Source organism: Peromyscus maniculatus, chromosome 9, assembly GCF_049852395.1.
Source record: "Peromyscus maniculatus bairdii isolate BWxNUB_F1_BW_parent chromosome 9, HU_Pman_BW_mat_3.1, whole genome shotgun sequence".
Classification (NCBI taxonomy): domain Eukaryota; kingdom Metazoa; phylum Chordata; class Mammalia; order Rodentia; family Cricetidae; genus Peromyscus; species Peromyscus maniculatus.
Genome location: NC_134860.1, coordinates 73,045,490 through 73,064,058, shown reverse-complemented (window position 1 = coordinate 73,064,058; position 18,569 = coordinate 73,045,490). Strand labels below are relative to the sequence as shown.

The following is an 18,569-nucleotide window of genomic DNA, read 5'->3' as shown; positions in this document are numbered from 1 at the left end:
CAAGTGGATCACAGGAGCCTGGCCGTGGGGGACGGAGGCTTGCCCTGGCACCTTTCTGCTCTTCTGTGGTGCTTGCTCGGTTACCTTGAGTTGAACAGTTCTGCTCCACCACACCCTCCCACCTTCGAGGGCTAAAACCTCGGGAAGTGTGAATCAAATGAAGACCTCCTCCGTTGTGGTGGCTGTCTGAGGTATTTGGGTCACAGCAACACAAACGCAGACTGGCACACTGTCTAAACCACAGCCTTTTCCTGACCACCCCAAGCAATCAGATGCCCTTTCATCAAGAACTACTGATACCCCCTCTCCAAAGCCCTTTGAAAAGCTAATGGACCCGGATCCTAGGCTCACCACCGTGCTCACTGGGGGGTTGATGAGCACACACTTGACCCATAGTTCTAGGTAACTGAACATTCCCTAGCATGGTCCTGAAACACACTCCAAATTTATTCCCCAAAAAGGTATTACCATTCTCTTACTCGAGAGGTTCTTAACTTTTTATGACGGTATCTCTAGATTAAACCTTGACCTCTAATTTAAATAATGTTCAGACATCTCAAGAGATCTATTCAAAAATTGAATGGGAAGTGAGTGGGCGGGAGACTCTAAGGCACAGCCCAAGCTCCCTGGCTAGAATGGTTTTCAGGTTCACTGCCAGACAGGGCCCTGGGCTTCTGCGCCAACGAATTGTAAAAATGTCAACTAGAAAGACCTTTGATAATTTTTGTCTTCATCAAAAATTATGCCTAACAACTGGTGGGCATAGGCTGAATGCTAGCTGTCCCTCATCGGTTTCTCACGGCACCCGATGAAATGCTTTGAGTTAACTGTTTTACAGGTAATTGAAATGAGAAAAGAAATGACAGATTCTGAGCAGTCGGATAGCAGGGCAATGAATGTGAGCACACTTGATCCTCTTACAGAAAGCTAGTTTGCTTTCTGCAAACTTGTTGACCCCTCTAAGCCATACCCCAGAAGGTGACGCCACCCCCACCCACCCTATTCTAGTCTCCAAACTGAGAATTCTCTTTGAAAACATTGACTGACTTATTACATAGGAAATAGTGTCTCCCGGTGGCCATTTTGATTTTTCTTACTTTCAATTCCATTTTCTGGTAGTTTACCTTTATAAACTTTTTAAATTTTATGGGGCATACACTCTGCTAATACATTAAATCCTCTACTTGGGGCGAGTCTAAGTGTTTTGTTTTTCAAAAAGGAGAGAAAGAGAGAGAAAGAAAGAGAGAGAGGAAGGAAGAGAGAAAAGAAAGGAAGGTTAGAGAAAGGGAAGCCTTCTCTGACACACCAACCCTTCCCCCTCCTGTGGCTTGTTGCAGAAAAAGGAACAGTTTCCAGGCTCTGAGAAACTGGACAGAAGTTGGCTTCCCTCAACAGAGTGGATGTGCCCTTATCAAGAAGCTGACCAGCACACACAGGTGACAGGAAGCATGTGGTTTGGCATGTGTCAGAACTAGCTTGAGCCTTGCAGGCTGTTCCTTGTGCCAGCCACAGTATCCTGTCCCTGCCATGATGAGAACTGCACGCACCTCCGTGAATAAGGAGTTACCCAAGTCCAAAGCCCAAGCTTATTCCACAGAAAGTAGGTCCATGCTCAGGGGCAGAGCATTTGACTCCAGAAACATCCGCCGAGAGCCAAATGCTCCCACCGCCCTTTCACCCTGTTTCAGAGCGCTGCGTAAAGCCGGATGACCGGGTGGGTGTTGTTGCAAGCCGCGCAGGAGACCACAGTCTGCCAGCCACCCTAGCCCCTCCCTGTTGCCTTCACTCAAGCCTCTCCTGGCAAATAGTATCTAATATCTTGTGCAGCACAAAAGAGCAATGCTTTCTGGAAAGACTGTGTCTCTAAAACTGGTGACCGGGCAAGAAAAGAAAAATCAAATGGGCAGCTATTTTAGGCTACATTCGAATGATAAGTGTAAGGATCCTCAGATGCAAACTACCATCTTTTGATCCATCCGTAAACAAAGCAGCTAGAAGGGAGGAGCGGCAGGCGAGACAGGTGCAGTAGAAGCAGCCTGCCTGCGTGGGTTAGCTTCTTTTCCAGAACATTCTGCCGGTGCATACCACGGCAAGGTGTGCTCTCCGGGGGCTGTGTCTTGAAAGGATGGTGAAGCAGCTGCTCTGTGAAGGAAGTCACACGTTCAAAGGGTAGGTCTATCTATCTGCTCCCCACTGCTCCTGCTAACCACCACCACAAAGCAGTGGTTTAAAGCCGCACCACCTCAGCAGCTCACAGTTCTGGACGTCCGAAGCTTGTAAAGAGGGCCTTTGGGTTAAAGCTGATGGTAACTTACTCAGTGCATGGTCAGCTGACCAGCAATGCAAATTCAACCAGGAACCCCAGTTCCCTCACTGCAGGTAACTCAGTGACCTCAGCACAAGCTCCAGGGACTTGGATGTCGGTGTGGGGTGAATCGGGATGGGGGCCCTGCCTGCCTGCCAGAGAAGGACTCCTAGACACTTCAGCCTTCACCCTCATTCTCCACCCCACCCTCCAACCCACCCTTAGCCTCACCTTCACACCCGCTCACCATTCACACCCTTCACACCCCTTCACCGTCTACACCACCCTCACTCACCCCACTCTCCACCCCACTCCCAAGTCTCCCCTCCACCTCTGTCCTCCACATTCACATCCTCTACCCCACACTCTTCCTCCATACCACGCTTCCCTTCCAAGGAAACCTGGCTCTTTTGACTACAACCTCACTGTACATGAAGGCTGCCCAATGGAACCCTCTGCTGAAAAGCATCTTCTTTGGGGCATTTCAGGGACGGGGATGAGGATGACTGAGGTCAGCTGACCTCTGCTTCATGAAGTATCACAACCACTACTAATGGTTTGGAATTGGTTTTGTTGTTGTTGTTGTTTGTTTGTTTTTGTTTTTGGCTTCCTCAGCACAAGGAGATATCAGTGCCCCAAACTTCTGTGTCCCCATACTTGAATATTTATTTTTAATAACTCTCTGGGAAGTTTGCTAAATGTTTCAAGTTTCTAAGATTTTCATCTGTGAAAGATAGAATTGGGCCCACATGATACCTGCAGTTAGTGACACAATTCTAGAATGGAATGGGCTGGTGAGTGAAGCCCCCCGGCACAGGGGTGCCACTCGGAGTAGACTGGGTTTGCCACCAACAGTTCTCACTGAAGCCTGCCCTGGAGGAAGGAGAGCAGACAAATGGCCACCAAACGGCACCAGGGAGCAAGCACAGTGCCCAGCCGGCGTCAGTATTTATTGTAGCAAGACTTTCGGGACAAAGGAAGCAGTGTGCAGACTTCCTCCCAGACACAATCTTCTTATCACAAAGCAAACTCACCAAAGAGCTCCTGTGGCAGATTCTGAGTCGTGCTGATGATTAAAAAAAAAAGCTCCCTAGGTTAGAGGCTTTAATAGAAGAACAATTTTAGACAATGTTAGCTTTTGCAAAAATATATAATTATATATTTTTATTTGCATAATTTATATACAATTATATGCATATTACATATTTATGCAAGAAATTACACTCAACGATTTGCAAGACTCTAATAGCTTTGGGGCTACGTGGTAGCTTGCGATCGTTCTTCCAGACTGCTCATTTCTCCCTGTACAAGGTTTATTATGTCCATACCTGTTGCCACGGACTTACCACGCCCTCCTGCCGAAGCTGCTTTTTCTGGTCATTAGCCTAGGGGTTGGCCCAGAACTTGCTTTTTTGTCAATGGAATGAAAGCAGATGGTGTCTGCTGTCTTACCAAATGCCCCCAAAGCTATCGTTGCTGGGTTCAGCCATGGCCTGCTTTGTTCCTCTTGTAGAAATACAAGTCCTGGATGGTAAGGAATCAGCTTTTCTTGTTGTAAGGCCCTGAGTCACCCATTGCTGCTGCAGCCTGGACAAACCAAAATCTAAGAACAGTGGATTAGATGAGAAATAAAAGCCCTTCTGGTCTCGTGGCAGCCTGAGGGTTAAAAAGTAATAACCTAGGGTTTGGGGTAAAAGTGGGAAAGTATAGGGTGGATTGCTTTTGTGTTGTTGTTTAAGATACACTCTTACCATGTAGCTCAAGCTGGCCTGGAACTCAGTATGTAACTCAGGCTGTCCCCTAACTTGTAGCAATCCTCCTGCCTCAGCCTCCCTAGTGATAGAACTCCAGGTATGAACCACCACTGCCAGCATTTTTTGTTAATCTCTCTCTCTCCCTCCTCCTCCCTCCCTCTCTTTCTCTCTTTATTTCAGAAAACTGAATCAAACAGTAGTAACATGTATGGAGGCTTTATATAAGGAAAAGGTGAATCTTTAGGAGACATATTTTAAACAGAGTTGAAAGTTCTGGTATGTGATAGATATTTCTGTCCAAAATGCCTTTATCTCACTTCACTCTAAAATAGGAATCTAGCTGAGCACTGAATTCTAGGTTGGTGGCTTTTCCGTTTCATCACTTTGACATGGAGGTCCTGGAACTGGCCCTCCGTCCAGCAAATGTCCCTCTGTTGGCAGCCCGTGCGTCTTCCCACGGCAGCTCCTGTCTCTTTGTCTTTGATGTTACAGCGGAGCATGTCTGGCGTGAAGTTGGAGTTACTAAGCTTGGGAATTCAGTACAAATCCTCAAACTGAAGCTGTGCACTATTCTTTTCTAGAAACTTCTCAGCCATTGGCTCTCCTTGCTTTTCTGTATGTTCTAGAACTCCTGTTGTGATGTGAAGCCTCTTTGAGCTTCTGTTTTCTCCCCTTTCCATCCATTTGTGTTGGTGGACCACACTCGAGGATTTCCTCACATTTGCCTCCCTGTTTCCCAGCTGTGTCTAAGATGGCAATTACCCCACACAGTCAATTTTTAGAGTGGCCCTTTGGATTCTGTTTGATTCTTGTTGACTTTGTTTTTCACATCATCTGTTCTCTTGTTATTATTTATAATCCTATTAAGCTAACCGCCATAAATGTGCTCATTCCGGAGCTTCGGTTGTCTTGGTTTTCACATTCTCCTCAAGCTAATCTTCTCTGTTGACTCTTTCTTGGGGATGGCTTCCTCTTTGTACTATTCATTTTAGGTGTAGTTATTTTGGATAGACAATGCTTTTTCCCAGGATAACCCCAGGAGCCCTGGGTTCTGAAAAACTTTCCATTTGCTCTGGTGAAAACGGTAGTGTCTTCAGTGGCTCTGGGTAAAGCCTCTGCTTTATTCCTTGGCTTGAGTTTCCTAGTCTTTGTAAATAAGATACATTCAGACACCATGTACGAGGTTTGTATTTGCATGGGTGATTTTTCCCATGTGTTCATAAATATGATAATGTCTCTCCCAACTTCCTCAAGCAAATGGACATTTCTTTTTTTTCTCTTTCTTTCTTTCCTTCTCTCTCTCTCTCTCTCTCTCTCTCTCTCTTTTTTTTTTTTTTTTTTTTTTTTTTTTTTTTTTTTTGGTTTTTTGAGACAGTGTTTCTCTGTGTAGTTTTGGTGCCTGTTCCTGGATCTCACTCTGTAGACCAGGCTGGCCTCGAACTCACAGAGATCCACCTGCCTCTGCCTCCCAAGTGCTGGGATTAAAGGTGTGTGCCACCACCACCCGGCTCGAAAGTGGACATATTTTTAAAATATGTGTCAGCCCCCCACCCCAGATTTCCTATCTTAATGTAAAATTCAGATAAAGATCTGAGGTGTAAAATGCTGTTATTCCATGAGCTTCATCTCCATCCTCCAGGCACCTCCTTCACTGTTCTAAAGTTTGATTAGAGCCAAAGACTTAAACTATAATTCCTGGTCTTTAGTGCCTCAGAAATGCCATGAGGTACAAGGTACTCCAATTAAATTCAGTTTGTCACACACCATAGGAAAACGGGGAAGCAGGACAGGGACTAGCATCCCTGAGGTGATTTTATGTGTCAACATGGCTAACCTGCATCAAGTTTTCCAGAATAGTTCTAGTCAGGGTTTGCCTGTAGGAGAAGTTTCCATGAACACTGTTGGAGGTCAGACCCTGGGCAGCCAGAGCTACATAGTGAGATCCTGTCTCAGAAAACAACAACAACAACAACATCAAAACAAACAAGCAAGCAAAAGATCACACCGAACTTTCTCCCTCTGAAGTTTAATTGCTAGATATTTGACATCTCAGCCAGTTGCTTCGACATGGTGGTGAGGGGTGGATTTGGGAGGGGGCTGCCTCCCCAGCTCTTTACTGAGGTAGGTGACCTTTGACTCTCTCCCTGCTCCTTGAGTGGGCTGATTCCTCTGTGGCCCGCTGGGCCTGTTTTTATGTGGCAACAAGTGTTACCAGCGCCTCCCCTTCATTTCAGCCATAGACTAATATTAGTACATTTGGTGGCTTTGTCTTTGTAAAGATGGAGCTGCCCTTCCCCCCAGGCCCCCCCCCCAAGCCCTACCCCCACGCTGCTCCCACCCCCACTCCAGACACTGTTGTTAGGGTTGTTTTTCCTGTAGCTCTGTTGTTCTGAGAGCCACTTAGCTCAGGTCCATATCTGACCTCCCGAATGGACTACTCTTCTTCCAGCTGTAAAATTCCAGGGTTGCAGCAGTTTACAAAAGATCAGCAAAAGGCTACCCGCTAAGCCTTGCAATGAACGTTTAGGAACATCCAAGACAAGGCTGTGTCACTAGTGCCCTCTGCTGGACATATCCAATGTTTACAGGAGTCACAATGGCGAAATAAATGACAGAAACCACACTTGGAAGCTGTTCAATTGAGGATAGGGGTAGCTGCTGCTCTCCAGGCTTCAGACATTTGACCCTCAAAAGATCCATATGTGTAGATGGTTGCTACCACCAGCCAAAATAAGGCTACTGAGGAACCAGAGGCCTAAGGGACTTGCCCACAGTCATAGGTCTGAGGCCACTGAGTGAGCCTGAACTCAGCCTTGGAGATTTGGAGCATAGAATCACTCTGCTGTTTTTATTAAGGGTAATACTTTTTAAAAGATGTTAAAAGTGAAATTATCTGACTAGCATGTCCCGATAATGGTTCACCATCAAGAGACAGCTTCAGAGACTGGGAGCTGGCTCACTTGATAAAGAGGACCTGAGTTCAGGTCCCCAGACACCCACTTACAAAGCCACATGTCTGTGATCCCAGCCCTCGGGAGGCACCAGGAGGAGGATCCCTGAAGCTTGCTCACCAGTCAGCCTAACCAAACCAGTGAGGACCAGATTCAGTGAGAGACCCTGTCACAAAATATAAAGTGAAAAGTGATACAGAATGACTCCTGAAGTCATGTCATCCTCTGGCCTCCATGCACACACATGTGCTAACACACACACACACACACACACACACACTCAGTGTAGCTCCACATGATGTCAAGATTATAAGTATGTGCCAGGGAGGGGTTCTGGGATGCAAGAAGTTTGAGAGATGCTCGACTAAAAATAATTTACTAAGCTGGGCTGTGATGACTCACACCTTTAATCCCAGCACTCAGGAGGCAGAGGCAGGTGGATCTCTGTGAGTTCGAGGCCAGCCTGGGCTACAGAGTGAGATCCAGGACAGGCATCAAAACTACACAGAGAAACCCTATCTCAAAACACCAAAAAAAAAAAAAAAAAAAAAAAAAAAAAAAAAAGAAAAGAAAAGAAAGAAAGAAAAAAGAAAAAAAAAAAAAGAAAAGAAGAGTATGGAAATAAGCAGGAAGCCATTGACCTGAGGCTGTCTTCATATTTTGAGTTCTACATAACAATCTGCAGCCTCAATATGTAAACATCCTAAATGTAAATTATGTATTATATATAATTAGTAGGTCAGCCGATCAGAAACTGCAAGCTTCAGCCAATCACAGAAAGTCCCCAGATGAAACCATGCTTAAATCAGGCAAGCATGGAGTCACATCCAACCAGGCCATTTGTCGCCTTTGAGGCTGGCTGCTCATGCTGCCCAGTGGCACGCTGAACCAGTTCAGGCTCCGAGGGCTGCCTGAGGCATGAACTGCTGGACACGTTTATTCTCCTAGAAGGTTTAATGGACCTGTATTGCCCAAAGCCGAGGGCTTCTCCCTGCACCTGCTGTTTAGCACACTAGTATTTCGAATCAGAGCATCTGCTGTGGGAGCATTGGACAGCACCCCTGTTCTCCACTTGCTAGATACCAGCAGCAGCCTCCGTGGTTGAAAACCCTGCCTTACACCATGGAGCTCAGCTCTTCGTGGGCCAACTGACAGGCAGATGTATGTCACAGGGGACTCACATCTGCACAGACTGATTGTGCCTTCCTCCTCTAGGTGAGGAAATAGTCCCATGACACAACAGCCCTGAGTGACGCAAGCCATGCTTTCCAAATCACCTCTGGCCTTCGACCTTTGGCCCTGCCCTAGCTGCTTTTGCAACATGGAGGCTGGAGGTGGGAATAGCTCTGCAGACAGTCAGCTCCACAAAGCCTGTCCTTAGTCATCGACGTTCTTCACAGATAGACGCATCCTTTCTTTCTCTGTCTCTCCGCCACTCCCACTGAAGACTCCTTGGCACCCATTAAAGACACTGGCACATGCGGGGAGCTCAGAGGACAGCCCGTGGGAGTTCAATCTCTCCTAGCATGGGGGGCCTTAGAGGTCATACTGAAGTCATTGGGATTGGCGCTCTCTCTTTGGCTGTCAGGGGAGATTGAGACTGAGGTGAGGAGGATGGGGCCATCAAGGCAGGAGAAAAAGCAACTACTATAGAGACTCTTTCCCAAATGCTCGCACTTCGAAGACACAATGGGCAACTTTTAAGACATCCCATTTCTCTTGGTCTCTCTGTTAGTTAACTTTCTATCACTGTTTAAAACAAACAAAAACACCTGGGTTAAGTCACTGTAAAAGAGAGAGGTTGCAACCGGGCAGTGGTGGCACACGTCTTTAATCCCAGCACTCAGGAGGCACAGCCAGGCATTTAGTGAGTTCAAGGCCAGCCTGGTCTACAGAACGAGATCCAGGAAAGGCACCAAAACTACACAGAGATACCCTGTCTTGGAAAACCAGAAGAGAGAGAGAGAGAAGGTGGCTTTGGGTCATAGCTTGTGACTTCACCCCACAATTCATCAGTCATTTGGGGACTTGGAGAGAAGCAATACATCATGGTGACAGAGGCATATGGTCCCAGTAGTCAGGAAGCAAAGAGGGAGGGAGAGACAGATAGGAGAGAGAGAGGGGGAGGAGGAGGGGGAAGGAGAGGGAGAGGGAGAGGGAGAGGGAGAGGGAGAGGGAGAGGGAGAGAGAGAGAGAGAGAGAGAGAGAGAGAGAGAGAGAGAGAGAGAGAGAGAGAGAGTTGACTGCCTTCAAGGGAGAGCTCCTAATGATACAATTCCCTTTTATAAGTGCCTGCTGCCTGGCGACTCTCTACCGCCCCTCAGCAGTACCACAGGCTGGCAATCAAGCCTTTAGCACATAGGCTTTGGAAGACATTTAAGATCCAAATCATGACACTCTCCCAAGGGTTTCGAATTGCTTTCAGAGCGAGCAGTTGATTACAGAAAAACCACATACAACGATATTTGTAGAATGTTAACTTTCTGCTGATACTAACTAGCCTTTAATAGCAGGCCTTCAAATTTTGGAAAGAGGAGGTTTAAAGGTCATATTTGGGGTGCTTTTCTCTGTGCCTCAGATCTTTATAACATGCAGGGACTCGTGGCTCTCTGGTAGGAAAGTGGGGGCTGAATGTTTCTGGCCCCATTCTCCACACTGAAAAGTAATGGTCAAATATATAACCTGTACAGAACGGCCCCAAACAAAGAAGAAAAGATGGCACCGGCCACTGTCGTTGGAGTGTCGGAGGGTTCCAGGAAGAGGGGCTGACGGGAATGATTTTCACAGGCTGTGTGGACGTACCTCAGAATGGTAACCACCAGCACACCTGTCCCGTGCACAGAGGCAGCCACGAAAGGAACTTGCCACTGGGGAAAAGGTGGGTACCTGAGCCCCCCACAACCATCCCAAGCTTCCTCTCTGAGTCTGCTTGCTTCTCTCTTGTACACTTCATAGGCTCCTGGGCAGCTGTGCAAAGAAGCAGTGGCCATCAGAAGTCAGGCACTCAGCGAGTTCAAAGGCTTCATACTCCTTCTCAGCATCATACTAGAAAAAGACCCCAAAATTACTATTAGAGGACCCCCAGCCCCAATTACAGGAATGGTATTTTCTCCTGAGTCACCAGTTATCAATTTAGACACCGCGGTACAATGCCTGCTGCATTAGCGTGAGGATCCAACTACAGATCCCCAGCACACACACGTATGAGGTGTGCACAAAAGTGTGTACCTCTAATCCCAGCACTGGAAAGGATCCCTTGGTCTTGCTGGCCAGCCAGTCTAGTTAATTATCAATCTCCAGGCTCTATGGCAGAACCCGTCTCCAAAAACAAGATAGAAAGAATATAGGAAGATACCCGATGTCAACCTCTGGCCTCTACATGCACACACATGTGTGTCGAAACACAACTGCATACACAGGCATACATTACACACACAGAGACACACAGGCGTAGACTACATGTAGAGACACACACAAATTAATTGTGACCAGTAAGAGGAGACATGGGAGAGTGAGTGTGGTCCCACTGTGTGTACCCATGTATCCTCGTATGACCAGTGTCAGAAGTGGGGACCAGGGACCACGGCAGAAGAAGCCGGGGATGCTGACATGCTAAGCGCCTGTCCCCAGTGACCCGCTTCTTCCATCTAGAGCTCGCCTCTTGCAGGTGCAGTGGCTGTCTATCGGCACCACCAGCTGGCTGGCTACCAAGTGGTCAAGCTCTGTGCCTACAGGAGCGCTTCACTTCCAAACCGTAACAGAGGTGATTTGCCCAGGGCCTTCAGAGGTCAGGAGATGCACCCTAGTGTCACAGTCCTGGAGTCCGTAACGGGCAAAGAGAACAGGAAAAGGGCTCAGATCCAGTAACTGGCGGCTGCTGTCAACCTTCCCCCCAAAGGCCTCTTTAGGTGCCTGGCAATAGTACTTGCTCAATAAACTTCATTAATTCCTTCTTCGTGTTAAAATGTACTTCAGGTGAGTGGGACTGGGGACCAGAAAGTGATAAATAGGGACAGGGTGACAAAAGGGACACTGTCCTCAGTGAACGGCTGGAAGCTCTCCGAGGTCCCGGAAGAGGGCAGGGAAATTACAGGGTGGAAGACTGTTTGGTAAGGTTGGTGATCGCCGCACCTTCCCCCCCGCTCCCCCATTGTTTTAGCATCTCTGGGCCCCAGCTTCCTGTTCCGGCTGGAGGGAACATTGTAGACACATCCACAGGCGTTTAGGATGTTAGTCCCTGCCCTTAGGTCTACGACTGTGTGCCTGCTTAACATCAGTCAGCCGGACACTGCCCACGGACTGCTGCTCATTCACCAGCCTTATTGAGGTCATCGCCAGAGTGGGAGAAGGCAGAGAATCGCTGTTTTATTGTCAAAAAAAAAAAAAAAAAGAAAAAGAAAAAGAAAAAAAAGAAAAGAAAAGAAAAGAAAATTGAGGACCTGTGTTAACAAGTAATTTCTCAACTGGTTTGAAAGGGGAAATCATAGTTCCCTTTTCTTATTCCACTAGCAACCAACAGAGTTCTTTTCTGAATGGTGCTGTGGCAGGCAGACACAAACAGAAATGGGAACTCGGCATGCAGAGGAGACAGTGGTCCTGCGTCCTCAAGTGTGGGCAGCTCTCCTAGCTGGGGAGGGGTGCAGGATGCCCTGGCTCCTGCACTTCGTCATGCCTCCCTGTGTGCCTCCCGTCTCCTCTCATCCCTAGGTCTCCCCATCCTACCTCATCCCACGCGTTTCCTTCTGCTGTGGCCTGCAGGTCTGGCCTTGTGAGCCAGCGATCAGGCTTTTCCTGGGATCCAGAAAGCTGAGGCCTTTGCTATGGCCTTTCTCCTGCTAACCCCCTCCTCACAGGTGAGAGACAAAGGGTATGGGGCCACGTTCACCCACAGCTCCACTCCTCTTTAGAAAGATGCTATGGGTACCTGGGAACCCAGAATTCCCTGGAATATGGTTCCAAGCCTCCCTCTAAAGCTGTTCAAGACATCCCCCCTGGTCTAGTCTCCTCAAGGCAAGCTGTGCTGCCTCCCTGAGTCCCAAGGGGGACTGTGAGATAGAGCCAGTGTGCAAGGAGAGGGAGCTAGTGTCGGCCCAGGGCAAGCTGTGCCTGGGCCATCATTCCGGAGCAGAGCAGGGGAGTTTGAGACCCAAAGCCGCTCTCCCGGGTGCCAATGAAGGTATGTTCATAAAGTAGGAGGAGAATACTTCAAATTTAGACCTACAGTCTGTCGGCCATGTTTGTTCTTTTTATTTATTTATTTATTTAAAGAAATATATTTATGGGGGCTGGAGAGATGGCTCAGCACTTAGGAACGCTTGCTGATCTTAAAGAGCCTGGGTTCAGTTCCCAGCACCCATATAGTGACTCACAACCATCCTTTAACTTCAATTCCAGAGGATTTGATGCACCAGACATACACACGGTACATACATACATGCAAGCAAGGTGGCCTGCCTCCACCTTCCCAGTGATGAGATTGTAAGCAGTTTAGCAACTGCGACTGCGCCGTCTCCCCAGCCCCTAACATCACTTTTAAAAACACTGTTGACCTGTGATTTGTCTTTTTGCTGAGTTTTAGAGAGTCCCTTCAGCTTTACACTAAAATGAAATGTCTCATTTACCCGGCCCTGGTTCTTCCTGCCTCTCCAAGGGTCCCCTCCTCTCCCTTTCTTAGCTCTACTGTATGTAGGCCTTCCTCATGTCAGCTGGTGTCCTCAGTCCGCCCGGCACGCAGTCCCTTCTCTGTCTTCCCGGAGCAAAGGCCAAGCTGTGTCCCTCAGAGGCCGTCATCTCATTGTGCCGTGTGGAGTGCAAACACGCCCATCACGTCATCGTTCTGTGTGGCATGCGAACACCTCTCTGCCACCGCCCTGCCTGCGTGGGCTCCCCTTGGCAGCCCCACTAATTCCTTCCACTCCCCCCACCCCACCCCATCCCCCGCCCCCGTGTCTTTTGGCAAAGCAGGCTGCTGTTCCCACCTCAAGGCATCTGGGCTGTCGGCCCTCTCATGGGGCCTCCTCTCTTCACACCTCTCCAATATGGAGTCTGATTAGCCTCCGGGGATCACCCTCCACTTACAAGTGGGAGCCGTCGCTCCAGCATCATTTTTGACAGCGCCTCAGTGTTAGACCTGTCTGCAGATCTCTCAGCCCTGTCCTCCCCCCGTCAGCTCACCAGAAAACCCCAAGTGCTCTATGGCAGAGCCTGCAACTCTACTGTCACCAGGATTGGACAGCAGCTTAACGCCAGCGCCGGCCTCTCCAGCCATCCCCTAGTCCCCCATAGACATCTGGTTCACTCCGCAGCCTCGGCCTCAGATCTGTCCTCACAGGGAATTCTCTCTCTCTCTCTCTCTCTCTCTCTCTCTCTCTCTCTCTCTCTCTCTCTCTCTCTCTCCATTTGTTGGCTATCCCAGGGATGCCTCAGACTTGACTGGAAACAGCGTTCTCTTCTAGACTGGCTTATTTCCCAGGGCCACACAGAACAAACTCCTCGTCAATCTCTCTAACCTGCATCTACAGAGTGACCTCGCTCAGTGCTGTAGGTAGATGATGATGCCCAAGCATGGCATTCTGCCTTCTTCTCTTCTATCCCATCCCCCACCTTCCTTGTGAGGCTAGGAGGGGAAGTGTGGTTAGAATTCCGGCCAGCCTCTCAGACTGCACTCCAGAGTTCACTCTGGGGCAGCCTGGGGAAGTCCTGGGCTTTTAATGTCCTCTCCAGAACTCATGTGGAACTTTAGCTACCATTGTGGACGGAGCTGAGAGGAGGGAGCTCCGAGAGGTTACTTAGGTCCTGAGGGCTCTGCTTCATGAAGGGACATATGTTACTGAGAGACCAGGAGGCAGACAGACTCATTGGTAGGTAAACAGATAGGGAGAGGGGCCATGGTTCGGTGATAAAGGTGGCACATTTCCAAGATGACCAGCTTCTTCCTCACCCTCCTGACTTGAGACAAAAGCCTGGAAGCTTCTGCTTCCCACCAGCAGGCCCCAGCTGATGGACTGGCCCAACAAGTTCAAGGCCTAGTCAGGACATGTCAACAACAGCGTGGACAGATCAACCATCCTATTTTCAAACTGAACAACCCTAAAGTAGGGAGGGAGACTCTTCAGATACTTCAAAACCCCCAGACCTTGAGAGGAGACTGGGTTTTCTGCTTCCGAGTCCAGTGCAGAGGGTCTTTCTCTGTGTGTCTGCTGAGTGCATGTTTTCTAACCCCAAGAAACGCCTTCCTGTAACTGTTGATTCTGTTGGCAAGTGCTCCGGATTTCTCTGCTGTTGCATTTCAGAATTCTCCTACCTTTTAACTCTTTAACTGGCAGAGACAATGAACCCAACCAGGAACCCTTGACTGCATCATTTCTAGACTGGATGACAATTCTCCCAGGAGTGGATTGGTCATCCCAGGAGTGCATTCCTGGTAAAAGTGTGAATCTGGCCTCGCTTCCTCTCTCACGCATGTGTCCACTCGTCCTTCCAATGTGCTTGATGCTGGAGAAGTGTCTCATCAGATGCTGGCACCATGCTCGTGGACTTCCGGGCTCAAGAATCATGAACCAACTAAACGTATTGTATGTACAAAGTATGCAGCCACTGGTATTCTCTCACAGCGACAGAAAGCGAGCTAACACATTCAGGAGGAGGTGGCCTCATGGTCCCATACCAGTCTGACCTCAGCCCTGTGTGGACCACAGAGAAGGGAAGACTTGTTTGAATGTTAGATGTGATTTCTTCCATCTGAAAATTAATATGGACCCATAGATCTTCAACGTAAGGTAATATAGTTTCACCATGCTTCAAACCACTCTTTTCCAAATTCAAGGCTAGCCCTGATAGCTGGAGGGCAAGCACCTGGCCCCAGTGCTTAAGAGGAGAGAAAATGAGAGAAGCAGTGTTCCACTGCTCTGTGCTTTGGGTCTTGTCTGTGGCTAGTGTGAGTCTTTGGCCATCTTTTCCTTTCAGAGTTTTTTTGCTGGGACTTGACAGCTGAGTGTCGGGTGTACACCACCAGACAGGGCCTCTCCCATGCCTGGAAGTGTGGCTATTTTTCCACAGATGCCACTTGCCCATCACTGAACCCTCAGGACCACCTCAAATAGCAGATGTATCCACTTGCCAATGCTGCCGTGACAGCCACAAACTTGGTAGTTTAAAACAATAGGATGTTATTCTCTCATAATTCTGGATTCCAGAAAGTAGTAGTGAGCTGTGCTGCCCACTGCTGGTCCTTCCAATGGCTTGGGGGCTTCATCCCATGTCTCTTCCAGCTTCTGGTGACTGCTCACGACCCTCGGCTTGCAGGTGCATCCTTTCAACCGCTGTCTTTGCCCTTTTGTGTCTACACAGCTCTGTCGACATTTCCTCCCTCTTCTAAGGATATCAGGCATAGGGTCAAAGTTCATCTTCACCCTGCTCTTACCTGACTGATTACATCTGCAAAGACCTTAGTTCCAAATACATCATCAGTGTCTAGAGTTTAGACTCCTTCATATTTGGGGGACCCAAAGCAACCCACAGTGGTAGATATTGTTCCAATCCTTCTACTGTAAATCGTAAACTGAGATTCAAGGTAACTTACCCAGAGATTAATAACATACAAGGTACCTAATTATCGGCTTACATCTAATTATTACTTACTGTGCCTTGCCTGTGATAGGACCCCTGCTGGGTGCTTCCTTCTCAAGCCTAATGTTCATGTAATCTTCATGCCTACCCAGGTCACTCAGCTAGAAGCAGCAGGTGTGGGACTCCATGTAAAGTCCTGGCCAGGTCACACAGCAGAATGTCTCGGGGAAGGCCCACCCTCCTCACTCCACATCTGTTGCCTCAAGGTGGCACCGTTCTCTGCCTGCATGTGAGAATCATGACTGTAAGTGCCTAGAATTGTTACTGGAATTGTCCAAGTGCCAGAAGTCAGTACAAACTGGATGCCTCTCGGTGGGTGATGGTCTGATGGGAAACGTAAGTGTTTCTCTTCTTTCCAGCAAGCCAAGCTGAGGAAGAAGCACCCAGTGAGTAAACCCCATTAAACATCCAAGCCACAGTTCATGACATCCCTGCAGGGGGTGCCAGGAGACTAGGATCACTTCTCCATTCTGATTGCTGCCTCACTGGGCGAGACCCTACGCTAGCATGCTGAGGAGGAACCAAGAGCTTGGAATTGCTACAGATGAGTGATTGAAATGATCTCATTCTTCTTCAAAGTGAGAAATGAAAGGGAACATTTCCTGGGAATAATGTTCCTCCTCAATATCAACCATGACATCACATGGGGAGACGGCTCAGACAGTAAGGCACTCCCCTGGCCAGCACAGGGGCCCAGAGTCCATCCCCACATGGAAATGCCAGGTTGGTGGTGAGCGGTTGTAATTCCAGCTCTGGGAAGGCAGAGACAAGAGGGTCCTCGGAACTTGCTTCCAAGCCAATGAGAGACTCTGTCTCAAAGGAGGTGGATGGTGCTTGTGAGATTACACCCATGCTGTTCTCTGGCCTCCACAAGCACCTTCACATAAAGGCACATACATCTGCATGCATGTGCGCACACACATACTCACACACAGACACACTAAGAAAATGTGTGGGACAGTAAGGTGTCTCAACAAGTTAAGGCTCTTGCTGACAAGCCTGAGGACCTGAGTTTGATCTCTCGGATCCATTTGACAGAGGGAGGGAGCTCACTCTTGCAAACTATCCACTGACACACACTTGTGCTCACATACCCATGAACACACATGAATACACACACACACACACACACACACACACACACACACACATGCACCCAAGTGTAAATAAATGTAATTTAAAAATTTAAAGCTGTGTAAATACCCATACATGCCAGTCTTACAAACACAGTGACTCTGAGCCCAGAACCTACATGTAATGGCTGAGACCCAGTAGGTTCCTCAGCTCAACACAGGGGAATAATGAAGGAACACTTTACCCCATGCCACAAATACCAACCCCATCTCTACCACCCATTGCCTTTGAGAGTCCAGGCAAGTTATTTCTCTCCTCTGAGCCTCAGTCTCCTTACCTGTAAAATGGGGGGTCTCAGCATTCACCTTAAAACACTGTTGAGTGAGGAAACCACACATGCCTCTCTCACCCTTGATTACAAGGAGAGAATGTAAGCTACGGACAAGCTTGGAGTTTAATCTTATGTCTCCTGTGCACCCATATTTCTACTTAAAGGGGACCTTGCTTAAATACAAGTGTGAGCAGAGCCCTCCCAGAACCATAAAAGAGAAAACAGCTGGCAGAATGTCCAGACATGGGGGGACACTGTGTTTCAGTCTGCTCAGTATCATCTCACTGAAAGTCAATCTCCTTTCCCTACGCCTGACATAGACGGTGGGGGGCACTGGTGGGTGGGGCTGGGGACACCTGTGGCACTTTGCTGCCCGCCTTGGCTGTTTGAGAAGCTCAGTGTCCAGCACATGAGTGCTAGGCAATATGATACCCAAGGACTATTGAGAACCAGCCTGAAGATAGATACTCTAGGAAGGGACCTGGCACTCAGTCTCCTCAAGTAGGAGAAGGTATGCGGGAGAGAGAGGGAAAACCAGGCTTGCCCATTCCAGGAAAGTGTGTGACTCTGAGAAGTATTAGGAAAGGAATCTCACCGGTTTCTTGACCCACGGAACTTGGTCATTAGTGTGTGCGTGCAAAGTGCCCCCACCCTCACCCCAGGCTCATGTGTTGGAACACTTGGTCCTTACCTTGGAGGGTTGGGACCTTTGGAGACAGTGTGTCACTGGGGTGAGCCTCTGGGGGTCTACTCTTGTCGTGGCTCTAGGCTAGCTCTCTGCTGCCTGCCTGCTTCATGTGATGGAGTCTGTGCCATGCGCTCCTCTGTGACGTCTGCTGTCCCTTGCCTGCCCTAAGAGACTGAAACCACTAGGTACGATGGTTTCCTCCCTTCCATTGGCTCTGCAGGTATTTTTTCACAGGTGGAGAAAAGTCACTCCCCTGCATCTTAGTGATGTCACGATTTTAAGGTTGTGACTGAGAGCAGTCTGTGCGCTAAGAATGCTTTTTTTGCTAGGTGTAGTGGCATATACCTCTAGTCCCAGCACTCAGAACATAGAGATGGGAGGCAAGTTCAAAGGCTGCCAGGACTTCATAGGAAGACCCTGTCTCACAAAACAAAAACCAAACAAATGAAAAAGAATATTTTATCCAAATTTACTTGCTTTTAAAATTTCATTCTCGCGCCAGGCGTTGGTGGCGCACGCCTTTAATCCCAGCACTCGGGAGGCAGAGCCAGGCGGATCTCTGTGAGTTCGAGGCCAGCCTGGGCTACCGAGTGAGCTCCAGGAAAGGCGCAAAACTACACAGAGAAACCCTGTCTCGAAAAACCAGAAAAAAAAAATAAAATAAAATAAAATAAAATTTCATTCTCGCTGGGTGGTGGTGGTGGTGCACGCCTTTAATCCCAGCACTTGGGAGGCAGAGCCAGGTGGATCTTTGTGAGTTCGAGGCCAGCCTAGTCTACAGAGAGATCCAGGACAGGCTTCAAAACTACACAGAGAAACCCTGTCTCAAAAAAAAAAA

General features: G+C 48.4%; 1 long non-coding RNA gene across 1 annotated transcript; it reads left to right on the top strand.

Moving 5' to 3' along the window:
• The first annotated feature begins 1,594 nt into the window (after positions 1-1,594).
• Positions 1,595-18,222, top strand: LOC143267429 (uncharacterized). Its single transcript, XR_013042528.1, has 5 exons — positions 1,595-2,169; positions 9,701-9,888; positions 11,718-11,863; positions 14,336-14,788; positions 15,731-18,222. It is a non-coding gene; the product is annotated as an uncharacterized LOC143267429 (long non-coding RNA).
• Positions 18,223-18,569: the final 347 nt, after the last annotated feature.